The following is a 27502-nucleotide window of genomic DNA, read 5'->3' as shown; positions in this document are numbered from 1 at the left end:
CCAGAGGCAGGGGGAGGAGGAACTTGTGCCCGGCAGCCTGATAGGTCTGCCGGACCCCCACCTGAGCAGAGGAATGGGCGGGCCTCAGCTGGGAGGTTAGAAAAGCTGGGGAGAGACTAAGGCAACAGGAAATCTCCGGGGCGCCCGCAGACGGCGCGCACACCCGGGGTCCCCTCAACCGCCCGCCGAGCCCGTCGGCAGCACAGGGGGTGGGAGACGCGGTAGGGGGCGTGGGGGCCGCGGAGCTGGCTGCGCGGCCAGACACCGCGTGGTTAGACCGAAGGCAGTGGTGGTGCGGCGGTCCCGGCCGAGCTCGGAGAGCGAAGAGGGGGTGACTTCTCCGTCCCGGATGTGAGGACCGCACGGAGCCCGGGAAGGCTGGAGGACAGGGGGGCTACACCAGCAAGCAGGCAGGCAGGAGGGACGGACAGAGCAGGAGGAGGAGTGGAGGCAGCGGCCGTAGCTGCAAGGCAGGAGGCCGTCCATTGGGCCTGCGGAGGGTCTCACCCCTCCTCCCATCCATGCCGCGGAGGGCGTGTGGAGGAGGGTGGAGACCCACATCTCTTGCCATTTCCCCAAGCTGCTGGTCATGATCTTTGGCCACCTGGACTTCCGGGAGAGCATGCAGCGCAGCGGTATATGAGGGCCACCTACCAAAAGTCGGTGTGGTGGGGTGTGAAGGCCAAGCTGCATCTGCTCCGGGCCAACCTGTCGCTGTTCTACAGCCTGCAGGCCTCGGGCATCCGCCGAGTTGCAGCCTCAGCTATGTGATCCGGGGCATCAAAAGTCTCAACCTCAGTGGCTGCTACAGCCTTACTGACAACTGGCTGGGCCAGGCCTGGTGCAGGAGAGCGGCTCCTGGAGTGCCCTCAACCTGAGCCTCTGCAAATAGATCACTGACAGCAGCCTGGCCCGCATTGCCCAGTACCTCAGGGATCTGGAGGTGCTGGAGCTTGGGTGGCTGCAGCCACATCACCAAAACCGGCCTCTTGTCCATTGCCTGGGACCTGCAGCGCCTCAAAAGCCTCACCTCCGTAGTTGTGGCCACCTGTCAAACGTGAGCATGGAGCACCTGCAGCATGATGTGCAGTGGGGCTGATGGCTCCCTGGGCTTGGAACAGCTCACACTGCAAGACTGCCAGCAACTCATCAATCTTTCCTTAAAGCATGTCTCTTGTGGGCCATAGAGCCTGAGGCTCCTCAACCTCAGTTTGTGGGCCAGCATTTTGGATGCAGGCCTCCTGCACCTGTCATATATGGACAGACTACACAGCCTTAACCTGCACCATTGTGACATAAGTGACACAGGCACCACACATCTGGCCAGGGGCAATCTGCACCTATCAAGGCTGGATGTGTCCTTCTGTGACAAGATGGGGAACCAGAGCCTGGCCTTCATAGCTCAGGGGCTGGATGGCCTCAAGTCCCTCTACATCTATCCCTGCCACATCAGTGAAGGTGGTGTCAACTGTATGATGCAACAGATACAGAGGCTGGTCAACATCCGACATGGTGTGCACATCACGGACAAAGGCCCAGAGCTGACCGCTGAGCACCTGAGCACCTGAGCACCTGAGCCCGCTCACGGCCGTCGACCTGCATGGCTGTATGGGAATCACCAAGTGTGGCCTGAAATGCATTACTCAGCTGTCCTGCCTCAGGGTACTCAACCTGAGATGCTGGCAGATGACAGACATGAGATGGTCAGCTGAGGGCTACAGCATCCCTTCCCTTGTCCTTCCTTATTCATCCCCCCTTCACCACCAATGTCCCCTCCTCACTCCCAGTGCATAAGTATACATAAGTCATTGCCGTTGATGGAATTGGGCAATGACAGCAAGTTTCAGGCTCATTTGTCCTGCCACCTCCAGCACCCACCCCAACAAGGGCCCATTCTCATCCCATCTGGAGATGAAAACCAACCTGACCCCATCACTCCTCTGATACTGTTGTCTGTTCCACTCTCATTTCCCCTGAAGATGGGGAGATGGACATCTCCCCATGGATTTGTATGTCTTTTTTACTTTGACTTCTTTCCAACCATCATCTATCCAGTATTGTCCCACTGCTACTTTATGGCTATAATTTTCTCCTTGTCCATTGGGATTTGAGGACCTAATCATGTTTCTAAATCTTGACTCAATTTATAGCACAAATATGTGGGAGAAATAGGAGTTGAACTGTTTTTTTGTTTGGATGTTTGAAATGCAGATTGTCTTGTAGATGATTATTATATATTGAAACTCCACCCTTCCTTGCTGTCATTCCAAGTTTCCTCACAAAAAGGTCAGTGAGGCTTCTTGTTGGAAGCAGAGGAGCAGAACTGGCCTGTAAGAATCCCTGGGCTCAATGCACAGGGAGAATATTGAAATCCATGTCTTATCTCTGTTCTTTTAAAAAAAATGGAGTTTGTGGGTTTTAAAAAATTATTTCTAAATGGAGGAATAGATGACTTTCTTTATTCTGGTGGTGTTGGAACTTGTGTTGTTTTATTTAAAAAAAAACAACAACTACCAGGCAATAATTTTATATCCTACAATACTCTCTTTCAAAAATGGGGGGAGATTAAGATAAGCAAAAGCTGAGGGAGTTAAACACCACGGGACCTTCTTTACAAGGAACATTAAAGGGAGTTCTTCAGACATAAAGAATACTAGAAAATGTTTCAAAGCAGCATAAAGAAATAAGGATCTGCAGTAAAGCTAACCGTGTAGTAATTTTAAATGACAGTGTTATTATTGCATTGTTTGGTACTCTACTTCCACCCTACAGGTACTTAAACATAAATGCATAAAATTAATTATAAATCCATAATTTTGAACATAAACTGTACAAAGATATAAGTAGAAAGGAGTACAGAAAATGGTAGTTTATGGGATAAGTAAAAAAGTTGGGGGATAAAGAGGCATACAAAAATATTATTGCATGCTATTGAAGTTAAGTTGGTATCAAACAATATATGATTGTTGTATATTTAGGATGTTAGATTTTAACCTCATGGTAAGTACAAAGAAAATAGATAAGAAACCTGTCTAAAGAAAAAATAGAAGGCACTAAATATGTAACATCACAGGAAATCTGATCAATATAAAATTAGCCATTAATAGTAGTGAAAGGAAAAATGGCATAAGATTATTTTGTTCTGAAGCTGATAAAATCAATATATGAAAACTGGGTTTTCTTTTACATTAGGTACACATTTCCAGTTTTAAGTCCATGAAAATATCCCAATTAAGGCATCTATGTAGACAAGTCACCTTGAGATTGGGCTCCTCTGTCAGATAGCCAATCAACATGTTGAGGTTTGCTGATCCTTCTCTCCTGGATTTCATTGCTTCAGTTTCTGATTTCTCCATCTGTGGCTTTTCCTCTAAACTTCTCTGGGTGTTTCTCTGAATTTTCTCTCTTAACTTCTGTATTTGTTTTATTCTCTTGTAGAAGACACCGATAAGAGGATTAAGATATGTCTTGAATGAGTTGGATCACATTGCAATGTGAAATAACCAATCAAAAGTTTCTACTTATAATAGGTCTTCACCCATGGGAATGGGTTAAAAGAACATGGCCTTTTCTGGTGTGTGTAACAGCTTCAAACTACTAAAAAGATTTACAGAGTTTAAATAACAAAATGTCAGAAGAAACCCTGAAATATCAGTAGTGATTTTTAATATAACTGAATTAAACTCTCTAGCCAAAAGGCAAGCATTGGCAGATTGGATAGAAATGCATTACCCAATTTTATGTTTTCTCAAAGAGACACAGTTTAAATTCAAAGAATCAAGTAGGTTGAGGTTGAAAGTATGTTAAAACAAAATAAAACATACCATGCAAGTAGAAACCAAAAGATAGCTTTGGGTGGTGTTTTGGTTTAAAAAGTTGGCAGAATGCAATATATCAAAACTAGACTTTACAATGAGGATTTATTTGCAAATTTATAGTTGTAGGCCATGAAAATGCCCCAATTAAGGCATTAAGAATATGATACCTGGACTCTGAAGAAAGGCCAGCATCTGGGACACCTCTGTCACATGGGAAGGTATGTGGCTGACATCTGCTGGTCCTTCACTCCTGGGCTCTACAGCTTTCTACTTCTGAATCCAGTGGGCTTCTCTCTGAGCATCTGTTGTTCTATTCTGCATCTCTGGAGATATTTTCCCTCTGTAAGCTCACTCCAAGTGTTTTTTTTTCCCTTTTTTACCCCTATAAAGGACTCCAGTAAAGAATTAAGACCCACCTTGAATTGAGCTCATCACACCTCAATTGAAATAATCTAGTCAAAATCCCACACAAAATAGGGCTACACCCACAGGTATGGATTAAAAGAACATGGCCTTCTGTTGGGGCCATGGGGCTATGGGGCCATTCTCTTAGGGTCAGCTTTGAACCAACTGATGGATAGATAAGTAAAATGTGGTATTATAGAATAGCACAGTGAAATACTGTTCTGCCATAAAAAGGAATGAAGTCCTGATACATGTGACAAATAGGATGAACCTTGAAGTCATCATGTTGAATGAAATAAGCCAAAAACAAAAGGATAAATATTGTACAATCTTAGTGATTTAAAATATTTAACATAAGAAAACTCATATTCAGAATCTGTACTGTAGTTTACCATGGTTTTGATGGGTGTAGAGAATGGGAAATTAAGACATAATGTACAAGGTTCTTATTTGAAAGCTGGGAAATATTTTGGTAGTGGTTGATGATTATGGTAGCAAAACATTATGAATGTAATTAACAATAGTGAAATGGGTATCTGTATGTGATTAATGGGCTATCCTAGATTGTATTTGTGCTAACAGTAAAAAAAAAATTAAAAGCTAGTAAGGGAGGTTTCATTACCTTTTTTGAATAATTGTTGAATTATAACCAATTACAGTGTATACAAAAATATGTTGAGTCACCACTCAGATCAACCAAAGTAAAATTTTGCCATTTTGCTTCAGATTTTTAAATAAAAACAAATAATGCACTAATAGCAGAAAACCACAATGTACACAAAAGATGAGAGATTAGTCAAAATATATATTAATAAAAAAGAAATGACTATTAAAGATATCACTAATTGCAAGCAAAAAGGAATTGTGACAAATATGAATTTTTTTTTTTTTTTTTGAAAGGAAAGACAGAGAGAAGGAAGGAAGGATGGAAGAAAGGGAAACATCTTTAAACATTTTCTTGTTTTATTATATTTTGTTTGTTTGTTTGTTTTTTACATGGGCTGGGGCCGGGAATCGAACCGAGGTCCTCCGGCATGGCAGGCAAGCACTCTTGCCCGCTGAGCCACCGCGGTCCGCCCGACAAATATGAATTTTAAACAACTTTGATTTTTGAGCAAAAGTAAGTCATAATATACTAATTTATATGGACATGGCATAGGAAAAGTTTAATTTTCATATGAATTCAAAATGTACATGAAAAGAATGCACATTTTAATATTTGAATAAATTATTGAACAATGATAAGTGAGACATTACCATTTTACTTCTAAAACAGAGGTTGAACTTTATCTTACCCTTTCAAAAATACTTGAAGAAAATGGTAAAAATAATTCTAGAAAGAAAACCTAAATATACATTAAAGTATATAAAGTAAAGTGTTATTTATATGCAAAATAATGCATCTAAAAACATTGCTTAGGTTTAAATGAAAAATAATCAAATACCTGGAAAATGGAGAAAGCATAGTTTCTTGTATATACATATAATATATACATATATACACATATATACATATACATACATATATACATAAAATTGCTCATGCATTTGAGTTAAATCCATGCTTAGTCTATATTTTGTCATCAAAAGTTGAGCTCCTAAGTCTGTTTATTGAAAATGACATTGTTTTCCATAATATTCCAAATTTGCCTTTAAAATAATTATCTTTCAAGGACTGTGGACATGCATACTTGTGCCTATGTGAGTTTGCTGTGAATGAAAAAACTTCATTTGTTAAAATATGTGTTGTATCGATTTGTAATTGTTCATTTGAGGTTGCAATTCTTGTAGACCAGGAGGCTAAATTTCCTTCCCAATTTAAATATTAATGTCTGACATTAATGATCCTATTATAATGAACCACACCAGAATATTTTTAAAAATGAAGTCTTATTAATTCAGTAAGAGTATCTGGAAACTTTCCCTCCTTGTAGATAAAATAAATACATTGTTCCAAGAAGTAAACTTTAAAGCCTGCAATTTCCAAATTCTTTCCCAGTTATCTAAGTGGAAATAAAGTATTCTCCCAAATCTGATCTTGCAAATGAAAACATTTTGAGTAAGTCCTGATCCAGAGCACTGGCAACCAACTTGTTTTGAAAAGTTCACCCACAATCAAGAGTCTCTTTTGCATCTGTGCTTTGTGTTCCCAAACTCATGCTGACCCCAAGAATACCCACCTTGAGTCCTGGCAGACCTGTAGTCCATTCAGCTCATTCTTTCCAGGGAAACCCTGCATCAAAAGGGAAAACAAAAATAAAAAAAGACACATTTAGGGAAGTGTTACATTAAGCTGCTTCAAGCCTGGAGCTGATTTTGCAGCTGGAAAGTAGAGACACAGGATTGCCCTCCTTTTTCAGATGTGCCTACTCAAGAATAGTCATGCTTTCCACCTGCCCATGTCTTCCTGAAGTTCCCTAATGACTGGCAAACAGTGCCTTCTGCTCAATTCCCTGCTCCTAGTGGCTCCAGGCCTGTGTTTTGGGAGGGGGTGGGCTTCTCAGTTCTCTTCTGAAGGTTCTATTTCTGCCTCCAGCTTTCCAGAAGTCCCTTGGGATTGTCCACATAGTCCCTTCTCTCTCCTTTCTGTAACACCATTTTGTCATTTTTGTCTCTCTTCTCACAGCTGTCCCTCTTCCTTTTGTTCTTCCAAAATAAACTCAGTCTATCTGCATGTTTGGCTTTATTTGATCATATATTTTATTTTGAGTGACAAAAATAAGACATTCCATATATTGTTTTTCAATACAGGGTACTTCCTCCCCTTATCCCACCAGCAGAGACAATGGCCCAGGAAGGCTGAATGTCTTGCTCAAGGTCACACAGCTAGTAATGCAGACCCACAGGGTCCCTGGTTCCACTTCCAGGCTCCTCCACTGGATGCCTGATACTTTCCTTTTTATCTGCACCTTTATGGGCACATGAAGTGTCAAATATATCCACATATAACAGATATAAGGAAATTACTTCCCTGGAAAGACTATCCCAGATGTTATTGTTGGAATGGCTTTGGCAGCTGAATGATGAAAACCTTAATTCTGTATAAAGGTCTCTGGAAAATGAGGCTGCATTGGGAGCACATGATAGATGAGGAATGATCCATATGTAGTACAAAACTCGATTACAGAATTATTTTCTAGCTTTTACTAGATACTCCAAATTACCAAGGTTTTTTTACAAGTAAAACATAGTTTGCCATACTAAAAAGCAAGAGGTGAAGCATGACAAAATTTAAACCAGCAGATAAAAATGTAGCATGTCTATGCATTAAAAAATCAAATATTGGAAAAATCAAATACTGAGGAAGAGCTCTGGCCTAAAATATGTCTTACTTGAAAGATATATAAAATATATCTTACTTGAACCATAGAAAACCTGTCCATGACTTAGCAATTTTAATTCATTTTATGAAAACAAATGATGAATGACAGATGAGTTCAGTGACAAAAAAGGGGCACTTTTTGGCTAAAACTACAAAATAGACTGGTTTTCTGAATATATGTAGGAAATCATTTCAGATCATTTTCTAAATATCTAATTGATACAGGAATCTTCAGAAAAACTTAACTTGTCTTATAGAAGTTGATCCTGAAATACAAATAACACAAAATTAATCATGTAAAAGGGTTATTACATCTGTTCTGCAAGTCAGTGTAACATGACTGTGACCATCTCATGAACCAGAGTGACACAGAGATGATGTGGAGAGCACAAGGCCACAGATAGAGCCCACACCCACACAGCTGACCTCACCAGGCCCTGCTGTTGGATGAGGACCTAGGCAAACAAGGCTCAGGTGTTATCACAGTCTTTCAAATGTATGCCCAGAGTCATTTTCCTATATTTCTGACCTTCTCATTTATTTTGAAATGAGTGGTTGTAGAATGCATAGACATGTTGCTTCTACATGAATATAAAATATCTTAGGTGGCTTTTTATTTTCCTTGATTCTTAACATTGTTTGAAAACCTTTGAAATAGGTTGGTGATTCCCATGACAATGCTATGTGAAAGTTAAGCAATTTTTCATGAACCTGGTGATTCTTCTCCCTTAATAAGTCCCTGCCACCTAATTTAATACTGACATCATCCAGTATCTCCAGTCTGGGGTGCTGGCCCCTGGAAAGGAGAGTCCACCTCTGCAGAGAGGGTCCCAGGAGTCCGGAGGGTGAGGGGAGGCTAGATCAGGGTCAAGGACACTTGGGTCAATAGAATCATAGTCCTGATGAGGAGCACATACCAAAGCCAGGGTCAGCACTTCCAACCCTAGGTAGGCATAACCTCAGCCTGATAAACCATAAATATACGCCTTTACCCATCCTTTTTTCCTGCCTTCAGACAACTTCCCTCTTTTGAACATACACTGTGATATACACACTCTTTGATGAACCCTTTGGATCAAATGAGACTGTCAATTTGTTGGACCCTCCCTTGATGGCACTGCTACTCAAGTAAAATGTTTGCTCATGTGGCAGAAGGTGGCCAGTGTTGCATATACACATTTGCTCACCTGATAGTGCTTGTCCTTCATAACACTGAATTTATATCAGTTACCCATTGGCAGGGCACCCAGAGCTCAGCAGAGTGAGCATGCCAGGGGACCCATCAGCTACAGATATCTCCTATGTGACCCTTCTGCAGGACATGCAAGAGAGATGTTTCCTGCATGCTGCCAACTCGACTCCACCTCAGCCCACCCCTGCATCCCATGTCCATCACTCCATTTGTCCATGGTTCCCTCTTTGACCCCACCAGGACCTTCTGAGCCTGGTGGTTCTAAAATGGGGAGCTTGTTGGACACAATCTCTTGAAGTGCAGCATAGGCTCTACACTTACAAGATTCCCTGGCATCTCAATGCCCACAAGACATACCTTGTCTGCCCTGACAGCAACATAGACATTCCGCAAAGTTGAGGGATGTCTCTAACTGAACTCATTGAAAAGCATTAAAATAAGTTGAGCTGCACCTCAGAAACTAATATAAGAAATCAGAAACTCTCTGGGTCATCTCTATCTGGAGTGAGGAGTAACCACTGGGAAAATTACAGAAAGAGTTTTGCCCCCTCATGTGCCATTTCTCAAACTTCATTACAGACCCTTTCTCCCCTCTCTTCATAGCGGTCCAATAAGGACAAGGATATGTACCTTTTGAAAGTGAAGGAGCTCTAAATTTGTCTTTGGGTGGTGAAAACAAAGGCAGTGGCCTAGGTAGAGTGTGAGCCCATCCATGCCCAGGACACACCATATGGGAGATTTCAGACAGAGCTCAGGGTCCCTGCTGTGAGGGACAAGAGAGGGTGGAGAGCTGTAAGCTCTGGAGAGTGGCCGTGGTGGCTGGTGGGAAGGCCAGGCCATTCCTGCTACAGACAAAGGGACCTGAGGACACTGTATATTAGAGCCACTCAAGAACCCATCCTCAGAGGCCCTCTGTGCCCTACTCTGCACCCATTTGAGGAGGACCCTTTGAAGATGACTGTCAGTTGAGTTGTGGACTCTGCTGTGTACAGGAACTTCTAAGCTCCTATTTAGGTGTGGCATGACTTAACCAGGATGGGCCTTAATCCACACAGCAGGAAGATTTATCAGGAGAATCCAGGAGTCATAGAAGGCCACCATAAGAAGCCAGAACCCAGCAGAAATGGGAAAATCAGGCTCAAGGAGAGATAGCTATGTAATGGCAGGCCAAGGGGCCACCAAGGAATCCCCAGGACTGCAACAAGGCAGTTCTAGGATGCTATGAATTTGGGGGAGAAGATGTGACCTTGCAAATGCCTTGACTCTGGACTCCTAGCTCCAGGACCATAAGATGATAAATTCCTGCTGTTAAGTCATGCCAGTGTGAGGCATTTGTCTTAGCAGCCCAGATGAAGTAAGACAGCATATAAGGAGGAAAGGTCCAGGAGACTCAGGCTTTCCTGGGAAGCTGATCTCTCCAGGTAAACCCTAAAAATGAAACCATATGGGAAGCTATTAATCTGACATCTTTGCAGCTTCAAAGACTTGCCTGAACCCCAGGCCACTCTCAGACTCTAAAGAGAGCACTGAGGGATATCCCTTGGAGGCAAAAAGCCATCCTAAGTGGCAGCCACTGTGAAAATCTGGACTAGTCACCCTCTGAAGTCAATAAGCCCTGTTTGGCTTGTCTGCAACCTTGACAGCTATCTATGCTCATCCTCCCTCTGCCTGCTTCTTGGTCTCTAACTGCCCCCTTCAACCACTATCTGCCTTCAGAGGAAGCTTTCCCAGCTGTACCCTGAAAGTGGGACAGGGAAATACTGACAAGAAGCCTGGTCCTCTTTCTTCCTCAAAGCTAAACCACAAACTACTGAGAGAGACCCTTATGGGCAGCCCGTGATAGCAAGTCTGCCATCAACCCATTGCCACAAAAAATCAATGGGCTACGTTTGTCGAGTGGTGTCTCTAATGTACATGCTCCAGGGCCTGAGAGCCCAGAAGGCTTGGGGTGGGGCCAGGTGGGGATTCCTCACATACAAATAGATACTCCAGGCTCCCAAAGGGCAGGAAACCATCCCAGGAGTCCACTTGCATGAGAAAACCAAAAGGTAGTCTTACCGGGGTCTGCTGGGTACAGGGATCCCTAGGATACCAGTTGGTTCTGAAAGGCCCTGGAAAGAAAGAACATGAGTGAGTTACAGGGAATGCACACAACTGCATTTCTTGGTTTTGGAAGGAGCAGTGCCTGGAAGGTGAGGAACTTCAGCTTAACTTGCAATGCTTTCTTATTTAAACAAAGATGAACAAAATCAAAAAGGAAAGATGTGAAATAAAAGTTGCAAAGTGTTAACATGCCAAATTTTGATGATTGATGTTGAGCTCTCTGTTGCATGATCTATTCAGTTATATATGTAAAATATTTGAGAATTTAAAACAAGTACATTATTTTGCTTATTGGGTCCATAAATTCTCAAAGTTATTCCAGAGCAGTGCTCCCCAAACTTGTCCTGGACCAGAGCCAGGCATCAGTCCCTATTGCCCAGGGGAGAGGCATTGTTCTAAGTCTCACTCTTCTGACTCTGTGGTCTGGGATGGGCCCAGGGGGCTAGCCTGGACAAAGCTCTCTGAGTGCCTCCATGGAGGACCAGCTTAACAACCATTTACTAGACCTAATTTAATAAATGGTTTCAATTATTCACTCCCACCTCTTAGATCTTGGGACCCTTTCTATGTCCAGGGAGAGAAGCAGACCTGGTTAGTGAACAGAAGCTTTAGACTGAGTCACCCCTACTTCCAGGGAACAATCAGTCTGGATGCAGGGTGAAGCTGAGGAGGAGAGAAGCATGTAGATAGGTAATTCCATTAGAAAATGACGAGTTCCTATAAATGTTTAGCCCCAAGCAAGGAGTGAGCTGTGTCCCCAGGCAGAGGAGCGAGAGGGAGTCAGGCAGTCTCCTGCATACTGTAGAGGCAGATGGGCCTGGGGAGATGAAGCTAGAGAAAGGCATGGGGCACCACATAAGCCCAGGCCAGGCAAGTTCAAAGGTACCATGTTTTTTGAGCAATGAAGACAGTTCCATAAGAGAAGACTGTAGAGCCCAGGCAAGGCATGGCCAGGACCTCAGAAAGCAGGGTCAGAGGATGGGACTTACCGAAATGGTCTTAGGGCCACTTTGGGAACACAAGAAGACATGTGTGTCTTTGAGAAAAGCAGACCCATGCTGCAAGGGCCTAGAGAGAAGAATGGTGGAAGTTGGGTTACAAGTCAGGGGCCTCACCCTGTCATGTGCATTGTAGAAGAAGGCAAGTTTCACCTTCTAAATATCTACAACTCACCATCCAGACATGTGGTCACCCTACAGCTGAAGAATCATCCTTGGATCCCACTTTCTAGTAGTCACATTTTCATTTTGCAGCATGGTACCAGGTGTTCCTGCAGGCCAGCTCTCACCCACCCTCTCCACTCTCACCCTGTTCACTGCCCAACATGGACCACACACACTCTGCAGGAGAGGAATCCCTTTGCCTTGCTGACTTAGGCATCTCTCCCCATATATCCTGTCCTGTTGGATGCATCCCTGCCAGTCACATCAAACCAGGGTTTTTCTGCCTCCAGGATATTTCCAAGCAGAATGAATAGCCTTATCTGACCCATGTGCCCTCCATGGCAGAGGCATCTAGCAGTCCCCCAGAAAAGGCTAAAAGTAACTGAATGTCAGCACAGATGAGGCAAGTGGCAACAACAATATCATGTTACCACTATAGGGTGAAAGATGCCAACATTTGGTAAGGGGGGTGGCATCCAAGAACTGTGCCCTTTTTGTACTCTGGGGTTGCACATGAGTTGAAAACAGGACCATGGAGGGAACATTTCTGGAGGAGGACCTCGGGCTGCCTCTGGGACCTGGTTATCTATAGTTCACTCAATGCTTGAAGCCTGTGGGAGAGAATTGACTGTTTGAACTGGAGCAACTGAGGGGCCAGTCAGAGCTGAGGGTGCCCTGTACAGGTGCTAGGCTGGGTCTCATTCCAAGAATGCACTTTAAATGTGGGCTGGGGGCAGGGTGAGGATAAGGCTGGCAGCTCAAAGGCATGTGCCCTCCTCAGCCTTCCTGGGTGCCCCTGCTGCTGCAGTTCCTCTCTGCTCCCCTCTCAGGGCAAAATATACCTTGGAGGCACCCCACCACCTAGAACCCACTGAGGCCCATCCATCACACAACTTTCACTCCATAGCAAGACAAGTACTTAAGCTTTCCTCATTCTTTACCTTCCTGGTGGAGTAGATGACCCTTTAAAACTGTCTTTCAAAAAAAAAAACTGTCTTTCGCACACCAGCCCCTGTCTGTACCCCTCATCCTTCTCCTCACAAATGACACTGCAGCCCACTGAGATTTACTTGTTTTAAAATCTGACAGCATTTTGGGCTTAATGAACCTTTAGTGATCATTCAGTGCAAATTAATCTTCCCTGTGTGACAATGAAGAAAACCAAAGCCTAGAGGGGGTAAGTGTCCCACCTGAGGTCACACAGCCATCACATCCAGGTGGACATGGCCAAAGGCTCTGACCCAGTCAGGAAGCAGCAGAACTACCTGGACAGCTGGATGTAAATGCACATATGCAATACCCTTACTTGGAATCTGAGGTAGCAGGGCCTGGACAAGTCCAACAGATCAGTGACTTCTGAATTTTTCTTCAGATAATTTTGACAGGTCACGAGATTTGGGAATTTGCTCATCCAGGCCAATTCCATGTATCACCACCACAACCATCACCACTACTGATAATACTGTAAGCATAGTAATGCAGTAAGGAGGAAGGAAGAAAAAAAAAAGAGAGGTGAAGAGGGCTTGGCTACCCTCTCATTTTTTCCTCAATTCATGGGTCAAAAGCTTTATCTCATTTTTGTCCTCACAATAATTATTGCAGGCAGATCTTCTTTATTCAATTTTGCAGGTAAGGAACTTGCACTTGGAGAAAAATCAATTAGATTTTTCTAACTGTTAGATCCTCCATGTCTCCTCATTGAGAACTCCAATATCCCACTTTGGCAAAGTGCCTACACAACCCTGGCTTGAATACCACTGGGGATGTGGGTCTCACCACTTCTTGTGACAGGCCTGTTCTACCTTTGACCACAGTGTGATTACTCAAAAGAGTGTTCACAGATTAAGTGGTACTAAGCATCATTTCAGTGCTCTTTGGGTCCACCTCTGTGTTGGACACACAGCATCTGGTTTGGTGCTATGCAAAAAAATCAGACAACTCTTCATGGGCTGAAAGTTATGCCACAATTCACATATCTTACATAAAGAAATTATTCTCTGGAACACTTTCCCAGTGCAGGATGGAAAATGACTAGAAATGAAACTTACACCAAATGTGTAAGGGGAAAATCCAAAAGAAAGATGGTCACATAAGTTGATAAACTCCTCTCCTTAATCAAAATGTTCCACAGATAAGAGATGTTAACTTCTTTTGGGCTTCTCTGTCTTCTACTGTTTCTGAGAGAAAATGTAAAATAATTAAGAAGGAAAAGATAAAAGTTTTGAAATTCATGTAAAAATAATCTTCTCAGAACCCAGGAGAGGACCCAAGTGAACACAATGCTGATTGGCCACAGGCAATCCTTTAAGGAGAAAATGAACAGTATCACCTATAGCGGTATTTTGACTACACCTGATCTTGGTGATAGTAACTAAAAGTCTGGGAGTATTTATCCTCTGGCACCTCAGAAACTTTTTCATTTATCAATGCAGAAATATTCAAAAAGTCAATAGACTAACACGTTCTCCTAGTGGTTATTTTGATTAGTGCATCAGTCATGTTTTCATTCTCATTTCAGTAAAAATGATCATACAAGGGGAAAGACATGGAGAATAAAGCAGGAATATATAATAAAAGAAAACGGATTTCCTAAAATCACAAATGCATATCATAAAATAGTGCCAGATCTAAGAATATACTTATCTTTTATATCAATAATCAATGGCTTATATTTACCTATAGCAATCAATCAGAGAAAAGTAAAACCCTGCTATGTGCTGTGTACAAAAGATTTATCTAAATCACAATCTGTCCAGCTCTCAACTATCCACCTTTCTATTAACATCAAACTCCTCTTTGAACATCAAGTGAATCTATGAAATTTTGTCCTTGGGAAGACTTTGGGAACACAGCAATGCTGATTTAAGAAAGTAGCACATTTTTCCCTCTCTCCATATGTCATTCACATCTGATTAAGCCGTTCTTCCAAGACAGTTTACTATCAGCAGATAGAGTGAGTGATTGAGGTTCATTTATCTAAAGTGTACACTGGCTGCCTCAGCTGGCTTAGGATCAGGAGGGTAGACTCAACAGATAATTTTTGTTTCTGTCCTGAGGAGCATTCCACAATACAACCTATTTTTAGCTCAGATGATACATAAATTTAAAATAAACAAACTAAGAAGCAGGAGAATCTTATTAAATATTTAAATTAATATGTTTTAGAGGCAAGCATATTATTCAAAATTTCAAAAGGTGTTTCTACTTCTTAGTTATCTATGTATGTTGTGTGGAGCAGACTTGTGCTTTTTACATCTATGTAAAAAACTCCCAATCATTTGTTGAACAAATGAATCAGTGTCAGATAGATGGCTGTATCTATTAATATTTTATTAGATAATACATTTATTTTCTGTATATCTCTAAATGTATATTATGTGTCCTGAATTCTAAATTTACTACATTTTGATTTATTGAAATCTTTTCAAATGAAACATAAACATTAATTATATATTTTCACTTTAGAAAATAATAAATGTGATTATTCATTAAGGGAATTATGAAAATTCTGTCATTAGAATTAGGCAGTCCTGTAGAATTTTATGTCTACCACAAACAAGATAAAATGTGGAACAATGTCATATTGTTGATTCAGCCTAGGGAGTTCGCACTGCTTTAGGAAGGAGTGACAAGTTCTGGTTGTTTGCTTGGAATGCATTGAATACACCCTATGAAAACAAGGAATTTCCTAATTGTATCAATAAATTATATTAATAATAAAAAGATGCATAAAAATTCTCTCAGTTTATAAGCCATTAAGCATTGATAAACTTTTTATGAAGAACATAAAAATATGCAGAAGAATTAGAGATAATATAACAAACAATGGGAACCCAGTATCTTCGGTTAGTAAATCTACACTTTTAAGTAGTTTATAGGATTCTTAAACATTTTAATGTATAGAATATCTTACTGGATACATAATACCTAAAACATTAGTATTATCTCCTGAATTTTAAAGGTAAATTGAAAGGTAGGATCCAATTTATAATATGCAAATGTATTACACTTGCTTATTTGACATCTAATAAACCCAATATTAAAAAAAGAATATTCCAAATCTGTAGAAAGTGAGAGAAAAAATATTTAACAATTGTTTATAACTGGTACTCAGATTTATCAGTTATTATATATTATGTTTTTCAGTTTCCTAAGTATTTAAATTTGACATGCTAAGAAAAATATTAAACTTTATATTGCAGTTGAGTTTATTCTGCACTTTAGATACTTGCTTTCTACAAGGTTCTTGATACATATGGCAAAAAGCAAGTAATTTATTCAAAGCTTTATAAAAGTCTTGTCTATTTTATGAAATATACTGCCTATTTCTCAAGGTTGACTTATTATCAGATTTTTTTTAAAAACTGCAGGAAATAATACAAAACAAAATTTCTGAACGGTTTATAAATTATATCAATCTTTAGTCACTTACATTTTTAGTGACCTAGAAGAAAACACAGTTTTTATATTTACTGCTTTCACCTTGCAGGGGTATTTTCTTTCTTAGAATTACAAAAGCCCTGCATAAGTTCAAGCTTTTGAATAAGTTTCACATTTTTATCTCTCTATTTCAGTGATTTCTCAAAAGAATTTTTGGATATTTTTAGTAATGCAAGTCAGATTTTAGTTACTCTTCAAAAAATTATTATTTTTCATAAATAGGCTCACAATGAGAAAGTTCATCATGAAATTATTCTAAGGTTTAAAGATTTGGGTTTAAGGATACCAATTGTTGGTACAAATCTCTAGCAGGGGAAAAACATGGGTTGATATAGGATAAATATACAACAAAATATTAACAGAGTGGTCATACTGCTATTCTGGTTTCTGGGGATCTCTAATACAATAGTGATAGTATCACAAACTATTTGTGATGTTTAAATTCATGGGTCAACTTGTCCAGGCTATGTGTCTAGTTTTTTGTCCAAGAACTGCTGGTCTGATTGTTACTGTGAGTACATTGTGTGGATTTATATCATCAGTAAGTTGATTGCATCTAAGGATGATTACATACACAATAAACTGAGAAGATTTCCTTCACCAATGAAAGAAGTCTCATCCAACGAATTGAAGGCTTTTAAAGGAGAAATGGTGACTTCATCAATCAATGAACAGAATGTCTTTCTCTACTTCATCCAGACCACTTATCCTCTAGAATTTATCAGAGTTCCCAGATAATGCCTGCCTTATGAAATTTTGGCTTGCTCATCCCCACATCTGCATGAGACAATAGTTATAATAATTTCATAATATTTTAAAAACCCACCATGGGGCTTGGGGCTATACCACCTCTCTGGTAACCACGTTAACCATAATCCAGTACACACCTGCCACAGCTGTGCTTTTTTGGGATTAGACACTGTCCTGCCTATAGCCACCATGTTTCTACCATATCTCTCCCATCTTTCTCTTCCAGGATTGTCAGTATTAGCTCTAGGGTGGAAGATGCCTTCTCCCTTATCAGCAAGAGGACTCTTTGAGCATTGTCTTTCTCAGACCTCAAGGTATTATTCTGACACCTGGTGTAATAAGGAGAGGAATTCATAGTGTTATTCTACGGCATTTAACTCATGAATCCACACATCTTCTGTCAGTTTTTGTACTTTTATGGCTTGCGCAAGGGCTGTTACTGCTGTCTTATCCTATCAAAAGCTAGTTACTCTCCTTGGTTCACCCTCCATTAAGGTTTCTGAGGGGCTCTGGTAAGACTTCTTGCTTATGAATTAGTGCAAATTGTGGCCAGGTGTGTCTCATTTTTAAGAATCAACCAGAGATCTTTTAGTTCAGTCCATTGTCCATTGTATCCTATTTTGTCTCCACCATTATCTAACATCTGGGGCCTCTCTTGATTCCATGATGTATAATATTGGCCCAAGAAGGGCTTGTAACTCCAGTCAGATGAGACTAGTGTTAAATGTCCTCTCTGATGTAGATATGCATGCCACCATACTAATATGCCACTTTGAAATACCCAGAAATAAGCCTTGCAAATAGCTCCTCTACTCACCTCTTACTTGATGTGTGTGTTTTTTTTTTCCTTTGGTTTTATCAATTTTTACTGTCATGTTCCCCATGATGGCCTCTGTTTGTAATAAAGCTTGGTATAAAGTTAGTAATTGTTTTTCTGGAATGGTGCAGCATTGCATAGCTTCTTTGAAGAGTTACTATTAAAATTATATGGCATTCCTTGTCTTCCCATATCTTTGTCATAAGTCTCAAACAATTCATCTTACATGAATGAGATTCCTTGCCCAAATGGCTACCATGGGCCAGAATTTTCAGGGCTTATATTTGAGTTACTACATTTTTGCTTTGATAAAATCCTTGGCTTCTTTGTGCTTCCAATCAAATAATTTTCCTTTTTACTAACTTATATAGAGGCAAAGGCATTGTATCAAATGAAGGATGAAGGTTCTCAGCCCAATAACTGCACAGAAGTCTGCTCCTCTTTAACTGTTCCTGGATTGGGGCAAACTTTGGATGTTATTTATCACAGTAGATGGTGAAACATGAGTTTTGCCATACCATATAACCCCCAGGAAACTGACAATGTTTCCTGGCCCCTGTACTTACTGTGGCCTAATTACCTATCTGCTTTTTTGAAGATGCTACTATACCCTCTCCACAACTTTTTGTAAAAGATAGAGGTTAGCAAGATATAATTCATAGAGTAAATTCAATATTATTAAGATGGTCTGAAGCCCCACCCAATCCCTCCATTTTGAGAGCAAGTCACTGTATACCACCACCTACATGGCCAGAACAGATGTTAAAGGTCAATGCATGTAAACACCCCTCCCCTAATCAATACTCATGGAATTTTCCTGAAATTCCATTGTAACAAAATCTCACAAGATTTGGTTTCAATAATATTGAAACGTGAAATCAATATAATGGACCAGCACGATATTTTGTGGGAAGGAGAAATGATCACGTTCCCTGCAGAGATGGTTATGACATAGAGCTGGAGAATTGATACACTGCTGTGGTAGGACAGTGAAGGTATACTGCTTGCCTTGTGAGTTAAATGCAACTGATTCAAGTGGTCCTTACTAATAGCTATTTAGAAGAAAGCATTTTCCAGGTCAATAACTGCATACCAGACACCAGGGGATTTGTTGATTATCTCAAGCAAAAATGCTACATCTGAAACAGCAGCTGCAACTGGAATTATCACCTGGTTAAATTGTTGATAACCCAGCGTCATTCTGCAAGGCCCAATTCTTTTCTGCACAGGCCAAATAAGAAAGTTAAATGGGGATGTTGTGGGAACCACTACCCATGAATCCCTCAAGTCCTTAACAGTGGCACTAGTCTCTGCAATCCCTCGAGGAATCTGGAACTTCTGATTTACTATTTCTAGGTAGGCATAGCTCCAGTGGCTATGACTTGGCCTTCTCTACCATATGACCCCTCATTCCATGAGTCAGGGAACCAATATAGGGGTTCTGCCAGTTGATGAGAATGTATATACCAACTACATATTCCAGAACTGGGGCATATCTAGAGAATTGGTTTAGGAATTGACTGAACTCACTCTGAGATGGAATTTAGCTGAAACTCTATCAATCACCTGACCTACATAAGTCTCCTCTCTGACTAGTGGACCAGAGTGATGTTTTGGGTCTCTTGAAATAAATGTCACATTTGAGCCAGTGTCTATTAATCCCCTAAATATCTGATCATTTCTTTTTCCCCAAAGCACAATTAAGAGCATAGGCCTCCTTGGGGAAGGCTAAGAGGAAGAGTAACAATATAAATTTGGGGCAATATAATAGGGTCCCCCAAAGAATGTGGCCTTCCCTTCATTCAATGGGCTCTGTGTCTGTTAACTGTCTCAATTCTGGGAATTGAATAAGTGGCCATGACTCTGTTTATGTAGCTCAGATGAGACTTTTGTTTGCTTGACCCAGAACTCTTCTACTTGTACAGCTCAAACAATAATTCAGTAGATGGCCCATCTATTTTAAGTCTAGGTACCCCATGATCTATTATCCAACACCATGGGTCTCTGCAAATCAGAGTATTTTAGCTGCTGCTTTGAGTCTGCTGTCCATTATGGTATCCATGCCCATCTTGTCTTTTGTGACTAAGTGCAGCCATTTGGCTTCTGTCAACTCAGGATCTAATCATTCCCATTGTGTTTAAAGACCCCAGCTCAGTGATAGAATTTTTCACAGTACTATCTGACCTAAAGAGAAGGACAACTACAGAGTTATTCAGGAATTATGGAGCTAGTCTCATGCATTTATTCCTCACTGTCCTGATAAAAGGTGTGTTGTCTGGAAATTCCTAGGTTGTTTGAGCAATGATTTCATAATAAATACACTCCAACATTCCAATCTCTTTGTTCCCTGCTACATGATAACAGGGAAATTTGTGCAAACTCTTTAATTCCTTTTGAACCTCTTGAGCTACAACACTGAATCCACAGACTCTTCTTAGTGGGCCCATATAAAAAATTTAGCCAGACCCAGTTTACACTCCTTCTACCATTATCCCATACCCTTAATATCCATTTCCACACACATTCCCCTGATTTCTGTCTATATAACTTGCAAAATACATGCAATTCTTTTGGAGTATAGCATATGTCTTCATGGGTCACAATTTGTATCTCACCTTTCAGGGCCTGTTGGAAGATTAGTCTACTTATAGGCCTGGAAAAAATAGTAGAGGGAGTGGGACATAAAAGAATTAGAAGTATCTTTCAAGCCAATTGCCCCAGGGTATTCCTTTGCAGTTTATTCAGGTGAAACCGGATTAATTTCTCCCGACAGAGCAGTGAGGGCTGTTTCTTAAGGGAAGGTAGTGACAGGGTTAGCAGACAATAAAGGGTGATCTCTTCACATGGAAATTGGATGGCAGACTCCTCAGGACTGACTGTTGGTCCGAAGCTGTTTCTTCAGTTCAGGCTGGAGGTGAGGTAGCTGTATCCTCTGAAAAGACCATCAGAGATTTATCTAGCAAAGACTCAGCAGAATGTAGGGTTTCATTTTCTCCACTGCTGTCATTTTCAACACACTGACCCCATCACAAACTTCAGGATCTCATTCCTTTCACTTTAACAAAAGACACTTTGCATGTTTGAGAATTTACTTTGCAATGTAAATGTGCTACTTGCACAATGAGACTCTGCACCTGCTCTTCAAACATCTGAAGTCTGTGGAAACAGGAAATAAGATTTTCTTTCAGGGTACACATAGAGACTTTTATATCTTTCTTATGAAACTTGAGCTGTAAATCTGAAGCCTTCAGCTCATCCCTTTCTTTTATAAATGTATCCAGCATATCTAGGAAAAACAGCTAATATAATTTTATATTTAACTTAAAATAATCTGTTAAGTTCTCAAAAATGCTGTTATGCAGAGCCTTGTCTTATATAAGCATGCAATTAGTAGAATCACATTTTGTGTATCTCTATTTCTAACTCATGCCATAGACTGTCAGTGCCATTTTGATTATTGGAAGTAGAGTCATTAGTGCCCTTGTGTTTAATTGGAGTAGAAAAGTAATTGCATATACTCATTTTTAAGATTCTATTTCTCAAAAATCACTCCTGAAACCAAAGCTGTAGTAGTCAGTGTTCTCTATGGAAACAACAAGCAGGAGACATCTATAAATTTGAAATTTTACAAAACAGCCTCAAGTAACTGTGGGAATACAAGAGTCCAAATTCTGTAGAGCAGGCCACAGGATGGCAACTCCTATGATGGCTTTTGATGAATTCCCCATGAAAGGCTGGGTGCATGAAGTGGAGAGAAAAATTCTCTTCTGTATTCTCCCTTAAAGCCTTCAGCTGATCAGATGAAATGTCACTCATTGCAGAAAACATTACACTTAGTTGACTGCAGACATAATCAGCCATAGATGCAATTAACCTGTTGATGACTTAAATCCACAAAATGTCCTCACAGAATAAGTCATGCCAGTGCTTGTTTGATCAGACAACTGGGCACCTTCATCTGGCCAAGTCGATGTATGAATCTAACCATCAAAACATAATAATGAATCATTCAGTTATCCTCTGTTTTTAATGTCTAACATCATCCCGTTGTTATTAGAGAAGATTCACTGCATGCATGAAATTTTGATATGTGTATTAAGACTTGTTTTGTAGTCTAATATATCTGTTATTTTGGATTATGGCCCAGGGACTCTAGAGAAAAAGGTGTATTCTGATTTTGATGGAAAAAGTGGTCTAAATATATCTGTTAACACTTGTTGTTTATAGTATCATATTAATACATCCTTATTAATCTTCTCTGTAAATATTCTGTTTTTGAGTGGAGCACAATGAACTCTATGACTGTTATCATAGAACCATATATTTCTCACTTAAAAACTGTCCATATTTGCTTCATTATTGTGGGGCACACTGCATACAGATTTATAATATTTATGTCTTCTAGTGGAATTGGCCCCTTCATTAATATATAGTATTTGTCCAATTTAACAGTACTGAACTTGAAGTCTAAATTGTCTGAAATTGCTTTATCTACCTCAGTGCTCTTTTGGTTATTATTTGCATGTTACATTTTTCCACTTTCACCTTTAACTTACTTGTGTCTTTGAAATTAATGCGAGTCTCTTGAAAACAACATATACTTGGCTCAGTTTTCTTAAGTATTGTACCAATCTCTGAATTTTGACTGGAGAGTTTAGTCCATCAACATTTAAGGTAGCTACTGATAATGCAGGACTTTCTTCCATCATTTTTCTATTTTCATGTTGTAAGTCTTATAACATATTGACAGTCAATTTTTCCATTAATGCCTACTTTCATATTTATTTGATTTTTGTAGCATGCAATTTTGAGTCCCTTTCATTTCCTTCTGTTTGCTTTTTTTGTATATTTTGTTTTTTATTACAATAGGGCTGAAATACAACATGCCAAATCTATAATAATCTGCTATGATTTGATACTTACTTAACAATAAAATACACAAACCTTGTTCTCATGCCACACTATCCCCTATTATTTTGTTGTACTTGTTTCAAATAATATATTTACATACTATATATCCTAAACCATAGGTTTGTAAAATAATACTGGGGCTTGTGATTACACACATCATTACTTTTTCCATAAATCTAAATTCCTTTGTGCTGCATTGATCCATTGTCTGGTGCCTTTTCCTTTTAGTCTGAAGAACTTTTTATAGCTGTTCTAGTTTGCTAGCTGCTGGAATAAAATACACCAGAAACAGGATGGCTTTTAAAAAAGGGAATTTAATAAGTTGCTAGTTTACAGTTCTAAGGCTGAGAAAATGTCCCGATTAAAACAAGTCTACAAACATGTCCAAACAAAGGCATCCATCCAGGGAGAGATACCTTGGTTCAAGAAGGCTAACGGAATTCAGGGTTTCTCTCTTAAGTGAGAAGGCACATGGCAAACACAGTCAGGGCTTCTCTCTCAGGTGGAAGGGCACATTGTGTCATCTGCTAGCTTTCTCTCCTGACTTCTGGCTTCATGAAGCTACCTGGAAGGTGTTTTCCTTCTTCATCTCCAAAGGTTCATGGACTCTCTGCTTCGTGGTGCTGCAGCATTCTCTGCTCTCTCTGAATCTCCTTCATTCTCCAAAATGTTTACTCTTTCATAGGACTCCAGAAACTTATTGAGACCCACCCAATGGGTGGAGACATGTCATCACCTAATCCACCTTAACAGCCACTCTTGATTAAATCACATCTCCAGGGAGATGATGTGATTGCAGTTTCAAACACACAGTATTGAATAAGGATTAGTCTGCCTTTATGAAATGGAATTTAGATTAAAACATGGCTTTCCTGGGGGACATACATCCTTTCAAATAGCACAAAGCATTGCTTCAATGGGATATCTGGGGTTGGTGATTTCTCTCAGCTTTAGTTAATCTGATAATGTATTCTTCTTTCCCTCATTTTTAGTACAGACTTGCTAGACTTAAAATTTTCAGTTGAACTTGTTTTATTTCAACACTTACATATTTCTTCACACTGCCTTCCAACCTCTATGGTTTCTAATGTAATATCAGCACTTAATTGCACAGGGACTGCAGTTTAAACAATGATTTGTTTTTCTCTTGCAGCTTTCAGAGCTCTGTCCTTGCCTTTGCAGTCTACAGTTTGGAAATGTTTTTCCTGTGCATATTTCTATTCAAGTTTATCTTTCTTTGTGTTCATTGTGCTTTATGAATGAGTATTCATGTCTTTCCTTAAATCCGTGGAATTTTCTGAAATTATTTCTTTGAAGACTTTTCCTACCCCCTTTTCTCTTTCTTCTTCTAGGACACCCATTATGCTTACACTGATATTCTTAAATGTGTCCCATGTGACTCTTCGATTCATTTAACTTTTTTGTAGCCTTTCTTTTCTTTTTTCCCCTATCAGCCTGAACCATTTCAAATGTCTTATATTAGAGTTCACTAATAATTTCTTTTGTATATTAAACATCTATTATTCGTTGATGATTTCTGACTCTTTATCTTGTTCCTGTGGATGCGTTTTAACTTGTTGTATCTTTTGTTTTGTAAACTTTATTGCACACTGTACATTTTAATTTTTATGTTTTAATGATGGCATTTAATCCCTGGCTATCTGGTGCTTATATTTGTATCCAGCTGCTCACATGAGGGATATACCCTTGAGTGTTGAGCTAACAAACACAAATAAACCAATACAAAAAACAGTTTTCATTTTCCTGGAAAATTGGATCTTTTTTGGCTGGATCTTCATAATTTAGCTCTTCTATCAAGAATATCACCTTGATAGTGTTAGGACCTCTTTATTTCTTTGAAGCCTGTATCTTATACTGGCTTGAGTCCTGGATTGAGACATTACCCTTTTTGGTAATTGAAAAGCCTCTGTGAATAGACTTCCCCTCCTCCTTATAGGGTGCTCTATCGTATGGCATAAAGCCAGATTTCTCATCTTCCAAACTGATTTGAATTGAATATTTCTTACAATGCATTATTTCCTGCAAACTGTTTCCTCCTACAGGGAACATTCTGACGGAGTAAGACAGAGATGAGTATCCTGGGTCAGGTTTTCAAGCTCTATTGCATAGATTGGAACTGATATCCATGCACCCCAGAAAGTACATAAGGGCTACTCTGTTCCCTCAGAAAAAGAGCCAGTGACCCAAAAGGAGATCACAGAGAATGACTGGGGAAGAGGAGAAGTTTTGTTTCCAGATTGAAGTTGTATTTTCTCGATTCCACAATCACCCAGTTTCTGCAATCAGTTTACCATTTTCTGGAGCTTTGAGGAAGGTGGCTTTCCCTGTTTTGGCTTGTATTCAAATTTATGTGAGGAGACATAACTCAGTAGGATCTTACACTGCTATCTTGGTTGCCTGGAAGCAATCTTAAAAATATTCAATGCAATAACTTATTTTAAAGATGAAAATTTTATAATTTAGAGAAATCACTAGAAATATAATGGAATGAGGTATAGTTAAAAATCCAATAAGATAATAAAATTTAATATTACATATTTAAATACCAACAAAGAAGCCAGGAGAAAAGAATCAGAATTTCAAAAATATACGATGTAAGTTGAAATATCACATGTATCATTATTTTCAGTATAAGTGGACTAAACACCCAGAACAAAAAGCACTGTAATTGACTCTGTTAAAATTATTATGTGACTATATGATGCTATAAGAAATAGGTGACTAGGAAAAGGATGCATAAATATTAGCATATAAACATGCCAGTGCAAAGTACTACTACTAGAAAAAATAGAGGTCTATAATCCAGAGATATGAAGAACAGAATAAAGTAACAATAGAGCCAGTGTTTCACAAAATCTTTATTTGAGCTTCAAAAAACAAAACCAAATTTGACAAAATTCAATGAAATAGAGGTGTTTTTTGTTTTTCATTTTCTTTTTCCCATGCGCAGGCACCGGGAATCAAACCCAGGTCTCCAGCATGGCAGGCGAGAACTCTGCCTGCTCTGCCCCATGGCCCACCCATGAATAATGTTTGTAAGAATTAATAACATTGAGTAATTTTATGAGATAAAATTCTAATATTCTTTAAATGTATGACAGGTTTTTAATTCGACTGTGTTTCTTTTAATATAATAAAAAACAAGTAAAATAAATGAAACAAATGGCAGAAATATTGTTGTGGCTGAATAAAATACAACTGCTGTGTAGATGAAGTAGGTGAGGCTGCCAAAACTGACTGGAGAAATTCCACTATGTTTTCCTGGTAATGCTCCAAACACATCCATTCAACAGCTGGTGTACACTCCTAGACAGAAGTTAACAATATAGAATCAGGTAACAAAAAATACACGAAATTCTGGGTTTTATGAAGTTCTAATATAACATACATAAAGACGTATTCTAAATATTTAATAAAAGTCAATTTGTTATTATAAGTACAGTGTGATAAAAACTATGTGAACACATAAGTATACATATAAATAAGTATCATGAAAAGGAAAATAAATGGAAGAAAATGTACCTGAATATTAACTTTTATGAATGGGTTTCAGTTTTTTCTTTTAACTTGCTGTGTTCTAATTTTTGTGTAGTGGTCAATGTTTATTCCTATGATAGCACCACATGTGTAAATATAAAATGTTTCATTGTGAAAAATTTTCTGTTCCATCTGTTGTGGTTAACAGTCTGAATGTTCACCATGGATGATGTATGATCACCTTCTTTTACACATATTTTCTGGTATCTTCCCTCTGGTATTTTCCTCCTTTCTTTCTTCTTTCTTTCCTTCCCCCCTGCCCCTGCTTTGGACTTCTTACCTCCTCTCACCCAATTTCTGGTCAGAAATATCATGATGCTATGACACTGCCCACATTTTTTCTTTGGCTTTTTAAATAAACACAGATCATGCCACTTCCCAAGCCACAGCAGATTTTTTTACACCTACTACTAGGGACAGTAAAAAATTTTACCGAAAATGCTAACCACCTTAATTTACCTACTCTGAAAATCTAACTTTCTTGTATTCCCCCATCGACCCCTCTTTATCTCCGCACATCTGCTTCAGAGTCCACATTCCTCCCACTCTGGTTTCAGGTGCATTCAGTTCTTCTCTAGGCTGCAGACTGAAAGAACGCTGAAACCAACTTTAAATGAAATATGGTGTTTACCACGGCTGAAGCAATTTCCTGGGAGAACCGAGAACCTGGCAGCTGACAGTGTCAGAATGGCAGTCTAAAATTAAAACAAGGTGGATACAGATTCACACACTTTATTTTTGCAACCTACTTGGTCGTCTCCTTGCCACAGGTAAAAACAACCACGCCAGTGCACTCTCAGGAGTTGCGACGGCCCGTCTATTACAGGAAGTTTACCCCTACCTTGTAAAAATGGAGATGGGGTAGAATTTTCCTTTGGAATCCATGTGCCTGTCTTTAGCTAACAACACATAACAAATCCCAGGCCCACACAAATGGCATAAAGTGCAATGTACAAGGTCACTCATCTGACAAAAGGAGCCAGGAGCCACCGCCGACATTCCAGAGCGTGGCATTAACAGCGA

The 27502-nt window shown here is 39.7% G+C and overlaps 1 protein-coding gene and 1 pseudogene across 1 annotated transcript in view; one reads left to right on the top strand and one right to left on the bottom strand.

Moving 5' to 3' along the window:
- The first annotated feature begins 520 nt into the window (after window positions 1-520).
- On the top strand, window positions 521-27327 carry LOC143657406 (F-box/LRR-repeat protein 14-like; annotated as a pseudogene).
- Window positions 25793-27502, bottom strand: part of LOC143673921 (voltage-dependent N-type calcium channel subunit alpha-1B-like) — a 268765-nt gene continuing 267055 nt past the window's right edge. Inside the window, exon 11 of the mRNA XM_077149029.1 lies at window positions 25793-26248. The gene's annotated coding sequence lies outside the window, so the exon portion shown is untranslated. The remainder of the gene's footprint in view (window positions 26249-27502) is intronic.

This window comes from Tamandua tetradactyla, chromosome 2, assembly GCF_023851605.1.
Source record: "Tamandua tetradactyla isolate mTamTet1 chromosome 2, mTamTet1.pri, whole genome shotgun sequence".
NCBI classification, from domain to species: Eukaryota; Metazoa; Chordata; class Mammalia; order Pilosa; family Myrmecophagidae; genus Tamandua; species Tamandua tetradactyla.
The sequence above is the reverse complement of the archived record's forward strand: the minus strand, read 5'-3'. Positions and strand labels throughout refer to the sequence as shown.